This window comes from Mesocricetus auratus, unplaced genomic scaffold, assembly GCF_017639785.1.
Source record: "Mesocricetus auratus isolate SY011 unplaced genomic scaffold, BCM_Maur_2.0 Super-Scaffold_100676, whole genome shotgun sequence".
NCBI lineage: Eukaryota > Metazoa > Chordata > Mammalia > Rodentia > Cricetidae > Mesocricetus > Mesocricetus auratus.
Genome location: NW_024429266.1, coordinates 34,275,822 through 34,290,281, shown reverse-complemented (window position 1 = coordinate 34,290,281; position 14,460 = coordinate 34,275,822). Strand labels below are relative to the sequence as shown.

Genomic DNA, 14,460 nt, shown 5'->3' with positions numbered 1-14,460 from the left:
AAGACTTTTAATTTTCTTTATAAATAGCTAAGTAGCATTTGAGACATCAGTTTGAAACTAGAATGGCTCATAAAACTCTATGGGTTTGTGTTTCTCCTGTAAGATAAATAATAGAGTGCTTTACTGTGCCAGAAGGTGATACTAACTGAAAGAAAGTTGGCATGTCCTTGGATTCTAACACAGCTGTATAGCACAACTCAGTACATCACTGATTTTCAGCATATAGTAATGTTCTGCGGAAATGTTAGAACCTACCAAAGCACAGACCTTCAGCTGAATGAGGCTCAAGGTTAAATTGGAAACCTAGCAAGGCATATGTCCCCATCTTGGATTATTTGATGAAGGAATATCACACATTAGAAAGAGGTGAGAGCAATTTCTAGAACATAGAGAAGTGGTCAACAAATGTTAGCAATCACGTTATTGTTGGTCATAAACAACAAGAGTAAGAGTTTAAGAAAAGATTTTGTAGGAAGCCAACTGAATGAAAAGGAATCTCTGTGTCCCTTTTCAAGCATGACTCCTAGTTAAGACTCTTTGGACCCTCAGTTTTCTTACCTTTAAGATGAGAAAAACTTACTTCCCCACTCCCAGACTGTTTCAAAGGTGCAGGTTGCGTGGCAAAGTCAGGTGAGTGCTGTTAACACTGGGGCCAGTGCACTCTCACTTCCATCGAGTTGAGCCAAGCATTTGGGGGCCCTGTGTGTCACTAACATTAAAGAAGCTCCCTGTAATCTCAACCTACTAGAAAACAGTTTGGGATGGACATGATGGGGCTTCTGTGCTATTGCTGGGATTGGGAGGAATAAAACATGCAATTTAAGTGGAACCAAAAAAAGAAAGCTCAGAGGTGATTTTGATTTTGCTTGGATCTGTTCTTGGTAACAAAGGGAGGTGGTCATGTTTCCTTGTGTGGATGGCATGAGGTTATGTGAATGTTTTGATTTTTGGGATTGTTTTTTTTTTTTTCAAATGAACTGCAAAATTTTTCGCAGGAACAACATGTATAAATGTGCATGTTTCTCAAATTCCTGATGGGGCTGGAGCATCTGTTTTGAAAGTGAGACTTAGAAGCACCTCTCAGATGAGAAAGTATGGGAGGAGGGTGGGGAGGGCCGGGGTGGGGAGGGATGGGACACAGCTTCTGGCACCATGGATTAAACCATGTTAGATCCAGACGTTGGCCAAAAACCTGAAGCGTCGCTTCACAGCTAGGCTGTGAGTTGGATTTGAACCCAGTTAAGTACAAGGTCATGGTGTGCTCGGGGTGGTGACAGTAAGCAAAGCGTAGGATGTGCCTAGTGGTGGCGGCGGAGGAGAGGGTGCCAAGTGGACTTTGAAGGACCAAAGGCTTTTAAAGTCAGTTGGTGTCACCCACTCTCACCCAAGGTGATGGGGTACACTGGGTTTCAATTGGGTACTTTTAACACTTTGGTGCCTGACTGCCGTTCTTCACGGGCTTGACTCAGTCACTTGTAGCTTTACTGGTCTGAACCAGCTCTCTGTTCCCAGGTTACAGACCTGCCTATCGTTCCAATAATCCTGTTTCACTTGAATGAAGGGAGTTTATCTTACATGTAAAGCTTTGGTTCTCACACTGTACTCTGAGGTCCAAATGACTGTCTGTCGTGTAACCGGATGTCTCAACTCCCAGGGAGAAGAAGAGTCAATTCTTTGGTGTTCACCAACATGGGAAGCTTCACCAGAACAGGCTTTTGCTTTGGCCTCTGCTGTTGGTTTGCAGATCACCCAAGAGCAAGCAACACACTCTTCCCAGCAGTACCTTAGGGTTTTGCCATTGTAAATGGGTCTAATGTGATAGGACAAGACCAGAGAAATTGGATGTAAATTGACATTTTTGGAAATGCTTGTTGTTTCACATTATACATTTAGGGTATGCAGCTCCTTTTGTAGTTTTTATTTTTACTATTTAAGTTTGGAAATGATGCCAAATTTTTGTATTTCTTTAATCAATGTGTTCTCTATGGTGAGATATATTGCATTATATATTGATGTGTGTATCAATATATACTGATATGTGTTACACTTACATAAGTGAGGGGTGGAACCGTAGCCTGCACTCCCTAGCCTCTGCAGAGAGACCCTAAGAGCAGAATCTCGGTGTTGTGATGTACAGAAATGGAGAAGGGTATTAAACCATATTAAGAATAAAAAAAAAGATGAGAAAAACTTAGTTTCAACCTCTCAGGCATATAGTGGGAATTGATGACAAATACAAAGCATTAAAAATAGTGCCTGGTGTTTTTAAGTCGTCAGAAACAGTGAGCAGCTTGTCTTTTTACTTTATACATCTCATAAATTGGATTTGTTTGGCATGCTTTCCAAAAATTTTTATTTGAGTAATTGTCAGGATTCTATGATGAATATAAGCACATTTTTGTTTGTTTTTTAAAATATACTGGGAGAAATACTGCACAGGTTTGCTCTATCAAAAGAAAATTTCTCAGATTCTATCAAATAGATCTTGGTACACTACTACACCAAAAATCTGTACATCATTCTGAATGCACATTTTACAAGGGAAGAATAAGCAGCTTAATAACCTACCAACTCCTCTCAGATGAGAGAAGGGAAGATGAAGGAAAAAGAAAATCTTCTTAATGGTACTGCTTTGATCTCACCAATGGTTTCCAAACTTCCCAGCCACATAAGCCTCTGAGCACAACACAAATGACAGCTATACTTGGAAAGAGAAACTAAGCCTAAACAAATTGCAGTTAGTACAAAAAAAATGTATATGTTTCTCAAACATAAAGCAGAGAAATCTGGGGCTTTTACTTAAGTTGGATCCGAACTCAAAAGATTGAAGACTTTCACTCCTTAAAATGAAAGCCCAAAAGACATACACAGACAAGTGAGCACATGTGTGTAAGTGCACATGCTTGAAATACTAAAAACTATCTGAATTCCTCTATACATCGAAATACAAGATATTCATTATATAGATCTTTATGTTGTATAAAAGCACTGAAGCAAAAGCACCATTAGTATCAAAAACAGTTTGTTTCCAGGGCTACCAAGACCATGAAACACACTACAGTTATGCAATACTCAAGAACAGACCTTCCAACCAACACAAGAAACCTGTCCACTTTCTCTCTTAGGCAATTTCTATCAGAGAACAAACAGGGATTTTTGCAACCAATAATTCATACAAATAATATAATAATGTCCACCCAAGCATTCAGCTATTCACTTTTATATTTTCAATATGACAGGAAAAAATAAAGATTAAGAAATGAATGAAACTTCAGTGTTTTAATGTAATGCACACAAACACTGTAAATTAATACTTATATCTATATTCCTCTATGTTGTGGAGGAACAGAAAGAATAATTTCCTACTCATGCATCATTTCTAGAAAACTTTTTTCACTGCCTACTATTAGACTGGAGGTCATGTGTGAACTTTGTGATGATATATTATTTATGATTTATTAAAGTTTACCAAAGGATTCAGAAGGCAAAGCCAGTCTCAAGCTACAGAGATCAGGCAGTGGTAATAAACACCTTTTATTCCAGGACTTGGATTAAGAGGTAAAAGGATCTCTGTTAGTACAAGGACAGACTGACTACATGAAATTAAAAGAAACAGCTTATACAAAGGTGATCTCAGCACTTGGAATTACACACCTTTAATCCCAGGACTCATGAGAGGTATTTAAGAGAGGAACAGTATCTCAGAGCTGTCATTCATTCTCCAGCCATATTGAGGATAGAAAGGCACTGACTGGAGTCTCTAACTATGTTGAGGAGAGAAATAGCAGTCTGAGTGAATTTGAGGAACAGCTAAGTTGGGAGCAGTCTGAAGATCATCCCTTTGGTCTGAACTGAGGTAGAGGTAAGAGCTAGTGGCCAGCTGCTTTGCTTTTCTGATCTTCAGCTTGAAGCTTGAACCCCATTATCAGTTTATTCTAACTAGAGTAACTACTGCAACACAGAAATATGGGCTGAGCATGTGGTGGGTGATTAACCTCATCACTGTTAAAAGTCAAACAAGGCTACAAGCTCTTAAAAGTCTCTTTTTAAGAGGTATGCTGGAAGAGCTATAGAGATGGCTCACTGGTCTTTTGCAAAGGACCTGGGTTCAATTCCAAGCACTCAGATGGTGGATCACAATCACCACTAACTCTAGATGCAGGGGATCCAATGCCCTCTTTTGACCTCCATGGGTACCAGCCATGCTTGTGGTATATATACATACATAAAGACAAACAATCATAAATAAACATAAAACAAATCTTTTAAAACGTTAAAAGAAAGAAAGAGAGAAAGAAAAAGTATACTGGAGCACACCTGTAATTCCAAAATTCAAGAAAAGGGGCTGTTAAGTCCACAGACAGCCTAAACTACATATGAATTACAAAAACTGAAAGAAACAAAAGAGAGGAAAAGAGGATCAGGAAGAAAGTGGAGGAAGAGGGAGACAAAAGATGGTTATGTGCAGCAATGCAGCATATAAGCCAAGTTCTTCTGTAACTAAATATATATACACATTAAATCTGTTTCTGGAATATGTTTTCCATTAATTCTGTGTCACTGAAATTCTGAACATCCTTATGTTAGGTGGTAAATATTTTAAGTGCATATTTCTCAAAAATGCAAATTGAAAAGTTAAAAGAAAAGAGTCCACAAATACTGAATACAAAAAAATATATATAAATGCATGAACACTGCAATAATTTCCAAAAGGCTTCTGGACAATGACTCAGCAGTGAGTAGATCTGAGCTGAGTTGAATGTTCTACATCTTCTGGTTTGTTTCCTAATAATACTTCAGGATCATACATAACAATGGCAAGCTTTTAGAACAATGAAAGGGAGAGTATCTAAGTAGCAGCTTTAAACAAACAAACAAAAAAAACATTAAAATAAACAGTAATAAAAACTGATTTGTGGGGAGGGAAACGGAGAGGGACCTAGAATTGACATGTGAAGCAACCTTGTTTCTAATTTAAATTTAAAAATTAAAAAAAAATGATTTGTATGTGTAAAGGACTATTTACAAGGTCTTGAAAGGGTAAGAAAAAAAGATAAAATTGTTCTTTTAATTTTGAACTTTAGAAAATCTAGTGACTTCACACTAATTCTTTGGAGCCTCCATAACTAACAAACGTACTCCCTCAGTGCCAACTCTCATTTACCAATTAAATTTAATGATAGAAGAAGTAACAAAATTGTCAAGCTAAAGAAAGTTAAAAACACCATTCTCAGTATCAGACTCAGAAAAATATATACTCAAACCTAAATTTCCTAGGGCATTATTGACAAACTAAGCAATAAAGAATTTTATTTAACTATATAGATATGAGACTATTTTAAGTAAGCCACTGAAAATTTGCTGAGTTCGACTGTAAGTGCACTGTCATTGTGCTAGACATTAGAGACAGAGTTTATTGTGATTGATATGCAATAAAATCATAATAATACAATGATAATCATGAAAAAGGAACAAGAAGGGTCAAGAGAGAAGAATGAATAATCTTAATAGTTACAGGTGTTGAGAGGTAGAAAAAGGTAGTGTACATTATTGTTGAACCAAGAACAACACTCAACTTGATAAGGAAAAACCAAAAATCCAGGATAGCTAAAATAATCCTGTATAATGAAGGAACTTCTGGAGGCATCACCATCCCTGACTTAAAGCTCTATTATACAGCTGTAGTAATAAAAAAAAAAAAAAAAAACAGCATGATACTGGCATAGAAACAGATGGGTGGATCAATGGAATTGAATTGAAGACTCTAACATAAAGTCATACACCTATGAACACCTGGTTCTTGACAAAGAAGCCAAAATTACACAATGAAAAAAAAAAAAAAAGAAAGTATCTTCAAGAAATTATGCTGGCAAAGTTGGATACTGACATGTAGAAGAATGCAAATAGATCCATATCTATCCCCATGCACAAAACTGGAGTCCAAGCGAATCAAAGACCTCAACATAAATCCAGTTACACTGAACCTGATAGAAGAGATAAAATGGGAAATAGCCTTGAACACATTGGCACAGGAGATCACTTTCTGAATATAACACCAGTAGCATAGACACTGAAATAAACAATAAATGGGACCACCTGAAATTGAAAAGTTTCTATAAGGTAATGGTCACTGTCAATAAGAAAAAAAGGCAGCTTACAGAATGGGAAAAAAAATCTTCTCCAACCCCACATCTAACAGAGCTGATCACCAAAATACATAAAGAACTCAAGAAACTATACATCAAAATACCAAATAATCCAATTTAAAACATGGGATACAGATTTAAACAGAGAATTATCAACAGAAGAATCTCAAATGGCCGAGATACACTGTTCGGCCTAAAAAAGGCTCAGATGTGAGGCCCAGTGTAACCTCCTGAGCCTGGCTAGAATTTGGTGACCTGTCTCTGGCCTGTAACCTCCACGTGGGGGTGACTCAGCAAGACCTGATGTAAGACTGGCCCCTGCCAGTTTGGTGAAATATTATTGGCCTTACCCCATTCTAAGACTCCCATCCCCTACCTCAGCCCTATATAATAAGTTCCTGCCTGTTGGAATAAATTGAAATCCTGCTTCAACAAGTCTCCTGACTCAGTGTGTACTTTCTCCCCAATAACTATTAGGGGGCAGGGTCTAAGTTACTGCCACTCACCATCCTCCTCAGCCCCTGGAAGAGACTGGCTGGACCAGCCCTTCCCCTGCTCTACCTGCAGGAGGATCGGGCAATACACTTAAAGAATTGTTCAACATCCTTACCCATCAAGAAATGTAAATCAAAATGACTCTCTAAGATACCATCAGAGATACCATCACACCTGTTAGAATGGTTAGACACAAAAACACTAATGACAGCCTATGTTGGAGAGGAAGTGGAGTAAGGGGAACACAGCTTCAATGATGGTAGGAGTGTAAACTTGTACAGACACTTTAGAAATCAGTGTGGTGGTTTCTCAGAAAACTGAGACTCAATCTACTTCAGGACCCAGCCATACCAATCTTGGGCATATATCCAAAGGATGTTCAGTCATACCACAAGGATATCTGCTCAACTACGTTCATAGCAGTATTATTCATAATAGTCAGAACCTGGAAACAACCTAGATGTCCCTCAACAGAAGAATGGATTAAGAAAATGTAATACATCTACACAGTGGAGCATTACTCAACGGTAAAAGAAAAACAATGACATCATGAAATTTGCAGGAAAATGGATGGAACTAGAAAAAAACATCCTGAGTGAGGTAACCCAGACCCAGAAAGACAAGCATGGTATGTACTCACTCATAAGTGGATATTAGCTGTAAAGGATAACCAAGCTACATCCACGGACCCAGAGAAGCTAGGTAACAAGGAGGAACCAAAGAAGGATGCATGGATTTCCCTAGGAATGGGAAATAGAAGAGATGTCTGGGTAAACTGGGAAAGGAGATGAGGGGGTGAAAATAAGGGATTGGATTGATCAGGTTGGGAGCAGAACAGAGGGGAAGAGTAACGAAAGGGATATCTTGATGAGGGGGTGCATTTTGGGGCTAAGGAGAAACCTGGTGTGAGGGAAATTCTCAGGCATTCACAAGGATGGCCTCAGCTACAGAACTTGACTTAAGGAAACAATGCAAAATAATTTTCTTGTAAGTAAACTTCAATATTTTTCTTTGGAAGACGGAAAGAAAACAGTATGGGGTGTTTAGGGATGAAGGAAAGTGGGGTGAATAGTCTCAAGATACACTATATAGCTGTAGATATAATCAAGATATACTATATGCATGGTAAAATTGCCAAAGAATAAAACATAGTTTTTAAAAATGAATGAATATATGAATATCTCATCTGATTTTAAATGTCTGTAGCAAAATAATATTATTTCGCCTAACAAGAACTCAAAATCAACAGACTGAGATATTACTCTAATCACTTTAATCACAGGAAGTTGAGAGAGAGAGTCCTAAAATGGTTAATGCTAACACTATGCTCTTTCTTCAATAAAAATCTAAAAGGTAACTTCCCTGATGAGTCCATTTTGTAAAAAATAATATAAATCTTTGTCTATTATAATTTCATCTTTCACTATCATTATTAAATTTCTAATTGGTGAGTAGTTATTTTTGTTAGTTTTAAACAATTTAATTTATACTGAACAAGACCAATAATCAGATCTCTTCTATTATTAACCCAAGTTAAGACTAAAGAAAAAAATAAAATGAAAATCTATATACAAGATAAAATATGCTAGACATTCTTAGGTCTCCCAGCTTGCTAAAGCTATAGTCATGCGTGCGTGCCTGCGTGCGTGCGTGTGTGTGTGTGTGTATGTGTGTGTGTGTGTGTGTGTGTGTGTGTGTGTTTGTAGAATATATGTGTATGTGTACATTTATGCCTTCCTCTATAGTTCCTCATCTTAGTTTCTGAGATGGGATCTCACTAAACTTGCCATTTTGGCTAAATGGCTGGCCATTGAGCCCAGCTTGGGTTACAGATACCTATTGCCATATTCAGCTTTTATGTTGGTACTGGGCATCAGAAGTTAAATAGGTCTTAATACTTACTCAAGCATTTTCATCCATGAATCATCTTTATAGCCCCAAAGAAGACTATTTTCTAAAGACAAAATTTTATAGCTATTAAAAAATGAACTTCACATTTCAGTTCCAAAATAGAAAGTCAGTAATTCTAACTGCTAAACTGTACCTGTATTCTTAGGCCTAACTAGAGTGGGAACTCAAGAAAACCTCATCTAATTACATTAAAACATGAACATTTTTCTTAACCTTCATGTTCACTGTAAAATGCCCTCAAATAAACCCCGATTTTTCTTTAAAACAAACAATAGAGCTCGTGTCTACCCCTTGTCCATGTTCTTCCTCTCTACAAATTTATTTACAACCAATCATGGTCCAAAAATATTACAAAGAAAACTTGAGGGTGCACAGTTCTGAGCAGAGTGATGAGATCTCATTCTTGTAGGGATGTGAGGAAGTCTCCCTTTGTCCAAGAGGTCAATGCAATATGCTACCCATGCATTTTAGTTAGTAGCCACAGCAGATGTTAGGCTGTAACACTATCATAGTGATTGTTCAAATAACTTTATCTGGAAAGACTGGCAGTTTAAACATATAAAAGACAAGTTAGTAAAAAGGTAAAAGTTTGTACTCAATTATGAAAGAAAATTATCATATGCTAAGGTTGGTAAACCCTTTGATGACAACAAAACTTGTATCCAAAAAATTCATACCCAACTGAAAACCTTACAGCCATACTTTACGGTAAGTTAAATCAGAAAAGGTGTTAATGTAATGTATGTATATGATCATTATCTTTACAGTAAGAAAACAGTAAAGAAGCAGCCTTCAGAATAGGAGAAAATCCTTGTCAGGTATGCATCTGTTAGCTGTGTTTATATCTGGAATATATAACTTCAAAAAGCTAAAAGTAAAACAACTCAACCAAGAAATGGGCTGAGGAGCTGAACAGAACTCTCCATAGCAAATACAAATATCCAATCAATAGTTTGTAAAGTAGGAAATTAATACTACTCTGAGATTCCCTTTCACCTATGTCAAACCAGCTTTCATCAAGAAGACAAATGACAGCAAGTGCTGGAGAGTGTGTGGGAGAAAAGGTACATGTACTCACTCTCGGTGGAAGTATAAACTGGTATGGCCATTGTGGATGATCAGTACAGAGTACAGAGGCTTCTCATAAGACTAAAAATAAAACTTCCATACACACACACACACACACACACACACACACACACACACACACACACACACGCCTGCCTGTGTGGGCTTATGAGTATCATTTGTGTTCAAGAGTCCTCAAAGGCCAAAAAAAAGAAGGCATCAGATCCCATATAACTAGAGATAAAGGTGGTTGTGTGCCTCTATATGGGTGCTAGGGACCAAACCCGGGTCCTCTGCAAATATAATAAATCCTCTTAACCATTGAACCATTTCTCCAGTTCCAATGCCCACCTTTCAATCTTCAAAGGTATCTCAGTTTAGATTACAGATTACAAATTGCAGTCATCTTACTAATACGTATTTTCTTAGTAATATGTATTTTCTTTTGACTTTTCCCCTTGGATTGAGAGATTTTAGGTCTGTTATAGCTAGTTTTCATGACAACTTGACACATGCTAATGTCATCTGGGAAGAAGGAATCTTAACTGAGAAAATATCTCTTTAGGATTGACTGGCCTGTAGGCAAGTCTATATATAGGGCATTTTCTTGATTAGTGATTTTATGGAGGCAGTGCCACTGCTGGCCAGGTGGTCCTTTATGGTATAAGAAAGCAGGCTAAGCAAGCCATGAGAAGTAAGCAAATAAGCAGCACTCCTCCATGGTCTCTGGATGAATTCCTGCCTCCAGATTCCTGCCCTACTTGAGTACATGCCCTGCATTCCCTCAGTGATGGTTTATTGACTAAAAATGCAAGAAAAAATAACTCTTGCCTCCTCAAGTTGCTTTTGATCATGGTATTTTATCACAGTAATAGAAATCCTAACTAGAACAAGATCTTTTACAATTCTAAAGAATATAACCATGCAAATTCAGTACAAGGACACCTATGTAGAAATGTCTTTATTTATATATAAAAATTCATTGTACTAGGTGATTTGATGACTGGAAGTGTCAGAAGAAATAAACTATTTCCCAAGTTGCTTTTGGTCATGATGTTTTATCATAGTAAGAGAAACCCTAACACACAATCTTTTACAATGTAACTATGTAAATTCAGTACACAGACAAGTCTTTGTTTATATATAAAAATCCACCGTACTCTCTGAAATTGTAAATTTTTATGGAAATAAAGGTTTAGTTAGCATCTGGGTGTAATGTTACACATCTGTAATCTCAACACTTGAGAAGCAGAAGCAGGAAGAACACTTAACATTGTAGGCCAGGATGATCTACCCAGTGAGTTCCAGGTTGCCTGGGCTTCTAAGTAAGTCTTGAAACAAATCAAAAAAAGAAGGGAGAAAAATTTATCAAAGTTATAACTGTATAGCATCCAGAAGGAAGCATGATTAGTCAGGTATTTTTAATTTTTATTCTGGTATTTCATTTTATTTATTTATTCTATTATTTATTTCATTCATTTATAAATTGCCCCAAAATTCTACTTCATGTCTTGGTGTTCTCTGAACTGACTTAAATTTTAAGACATATGGCAAAAGGACGCACTTCAAAAGAGCCCTTTTTCCTGTTAAATAAAGAAGTCCTGAGTAAACTATAGATAGATATAAACAAGCATAGGCAAAAAATTCTAAAAGAAATCTGAGAAATAAACAAATTTTTCTAAAGATTTTATCAAAAAGGGACAAAACTTAATAAATTAATTTTTCAGAGAAAGTGAAATCTGAAGAACACCAATTTACAATTACAAAATTTTGCTCACAAAAATACTCTATGTAAAGTTGATTTTTATGACTGTTTAATAACTATATAACTGCAATGATACCTAAGTATTGTTTAAAAAACTACAAGTATATTTTTACAAGTATTTTTCATAATATCATCTCAAGCAACAGATAATTCATACTATTTACTCTAAAATTCTGTTTAAATTATTTTATATAGTTTTTTCCAATACCATTTGCTGTCGGATAAAAGTTCCCTTTAATAACCTAACATCTGAAATGAAATTCAATGTTGAAAAAAGAAAACAAGCTAAAACTAAGAAAAAAAGCCTTCTTAATGTGTTAAAATGAGTATTTTTTATAAATACCATAGTTAGCAACTAAGAAAAAAATGAGATTTACATGAAAATATTAAGTTCCTTTAGACAAATAAATATATATAGAATTCTATAAAGAGAACAACAAAAAAACATTTTTAAAGGATATAGTCTCAGTCTAGGCACTAACAGCAACACCCAAGGCATATTTATTAGGTGGATAAATTGGGACAGGCAAAAGGAGACTAATAAAACAACTGCATCATAATTTCCACTATCAAGTGAATCATGTTCACAGAGGACAAGTGTTCATAAAATAATGTGTTCAGAAAGAAATGTCCTAAAGTCTACTACAACTACAAAATGCTAACCTTAAATAGAAATTGTATCAAAGTCAGCCAGGTGACACACACTTGTGATCTTAGCCCTCAGGAAGTAGAGGGAGACCAGAGTTGAAGATCATCTACAACTAGGGATTATAGATAGCCTGGACTACCTAAGAAACCCCCCCCTCTTTCTCATACTCATACACACACACACACACACACACACACACACACACACACACATTAACTGTTTGGGTTAAGAAAAATATTACAGTATTAGACTAAAGGATATTAAAGCATCAAATATTAAGAAATGCTCATAAAAATATTGAATTGAAGCTGGGCGGTGGTGGCGCACGCCTATAATCCCAGCACTCAGGAGGCAGAGGCAGGTAGATCTCTGTGAGTTCGAGGCTGGTCTGGTCTACAAAGCTCCATATAGAAACCCTATCTTGAAAAAATTAAAAATTTAAAGTAAACAAATGTAGCTACATGATGTATTGTATCTATCATGTTAAAGCATGCATTAGACACAAGTACAAAAACCATGAAAAGACTGCCATGCTTTGCCATGAGCAAAGATAAAATGCCTAAGGAGCAACATGGATGACTCACAAGAATGTGTTCCTTAAACAACATAGGGGAGACAGACAGGAAGGAGAATGCAGATGGATGAGTGTTCAGCTATATACACTGAAGTGAATCTGGCACTAGGATTCAGAGCATTTTTGCCAGAGAGCATTAATATATTATAAAAGTACACAATGTCAAAGAAACACAATGACCAGCATTCAAAAGCAGCTTTGTCAGCTAAGCAATAAAATACAATGAGTCTCTCTGCTGTCCATCAGTGAATAAATACACTGGTAGAAACTTATAAATGAAAACTAATTTAAAAAGGAGTAGTGTTTCCTTTTATTTTCTATTTAAAATCAAAGAGAAAACAAACATCAATTCTGTTATACACTACTGGTGTGCAAAATACATCATTTGTATAAGAGGATTGAAAATCAAACAGGAGTGAGAGAGGGTACACCTCTCACACAGCTCTGGTGGTTCTCAGGCAACGCCACTTCCTAATCAGATACTGAACAAAGTTGCAGAATTTTTTGTCAGGTGCTTGAGGAAGTCATGAGTATAGCTCAACAATAAAACAAGATTTTTCTCACCTAGAGGTGTATAAGCCAACATTGCTCCAATTTCCTAAATAATCTCAGTAAAACATGTTCTTTATCTGTGTTTCCTTGAGATTTCTTAAAATGTTCATAACCCTCCAAATGGACTCCGCATTCCTCTTGGAAGGAAAATAAAATAGCTGCCTCCTGCCTGGTGATCAAGTTCCAGTCATCCACAAGCCACAGTTTCAGCTCTTTGGGAATTTTTAACTTCAACTCTGTTCATGTTTCTTCATTCTCAATGCTGGTTCTTTTCTTCCTGGAAGGCTGAGTGTCTCACTCCCTCTCATCTTGCCCTCTGCATACCGCTCCTGGCTAGCCTTTTGAAGTTCTCACTGTTTCTGCATATTGCTGCCCACATACTTGAGTACTCTGCTTTCCAAAACCCAGAAAATTTATTCCGACCACTGTAAGGGATAAAGGTTTCACTTGTTTGTCCTTTATAGCAATCTTTACATACTCTGCTTCATAGACAAGAAGACCACAAGCACAGCAAGTGCTCACTCCTTGGGAATTTCGGCTTCAGGTCCTACCTAGTTGTCATTTATAACGCTTCCGATGCTACTCTCTACCCCACCCTAGCAAGTCAATGCTTTACTTTTAATAAACTACAAAAACTTTGTTAGCTTATTAATAACATCTTTTAAAGACAACTTTAGAGACTAGAATCACTACCACTGACAGCTATCATAATTTTATATATTTTGAGTGATTTGTTATGTATTATTTTGTCAGTAGTATAAAGCCTCCACTAACATTTAATGTATCTATAGAATTTAAAGTATTCCACTAAACATGGAGAGGGCCTAGACCATGCATTTCTTCTTAAAAAAGCCTGGATCTGGGAATAAAACCCACAAATGCTGACAGCAACTCCTATGTTCTAACCACCAGATACTACTTTTCTCCAGAACAACAAACCACATTCATAGCATGCAAAACACCCTTTATTTTTACCAACATTATGATTATATTTCATGTTAAGTTATAAGTGAATTGGTGTCCTTTAAGTTTCAATTTATTTTGACACTCTGGTGATAACATCTAAAAACATGAATATAATACTTTGTAAACAAATTTTTAGGATAACTCAATGTGAGTTTCACATGAGAATGATAGGAAAATGCTTGTGGTTTACTGACTAAAGCTCAGTCACTAAGATGCTGTGTACTTGTATGGATATGGTTTCGTAATCACACATTCACAGCCATTACTCATTTTTCTCTTCTTCACACACACACAAACTGGTGTGAGCATGAGAAACTGACTAAAAATTGCCTCA

General features: G+C 36.5%; 1 protein-coding gene and 1 pseudogene across 5 annotated transcripts in view; both read right to left on the bottom strand.

Annotated features, from left to right (window-relative positions):
• Rasal2 (RAS protein activator like 2) overlaps nt 1-14,460 on the bottom strand; it is a 254,408-nt gene that overhangs the window by 147,447 nt on the left and 92,501 nt on the right. The window lies entirely within an intron of this gene.
• LOC121136997 lies at nt 11,700-13,722 on the bottom strand (annotated as a pseudogene).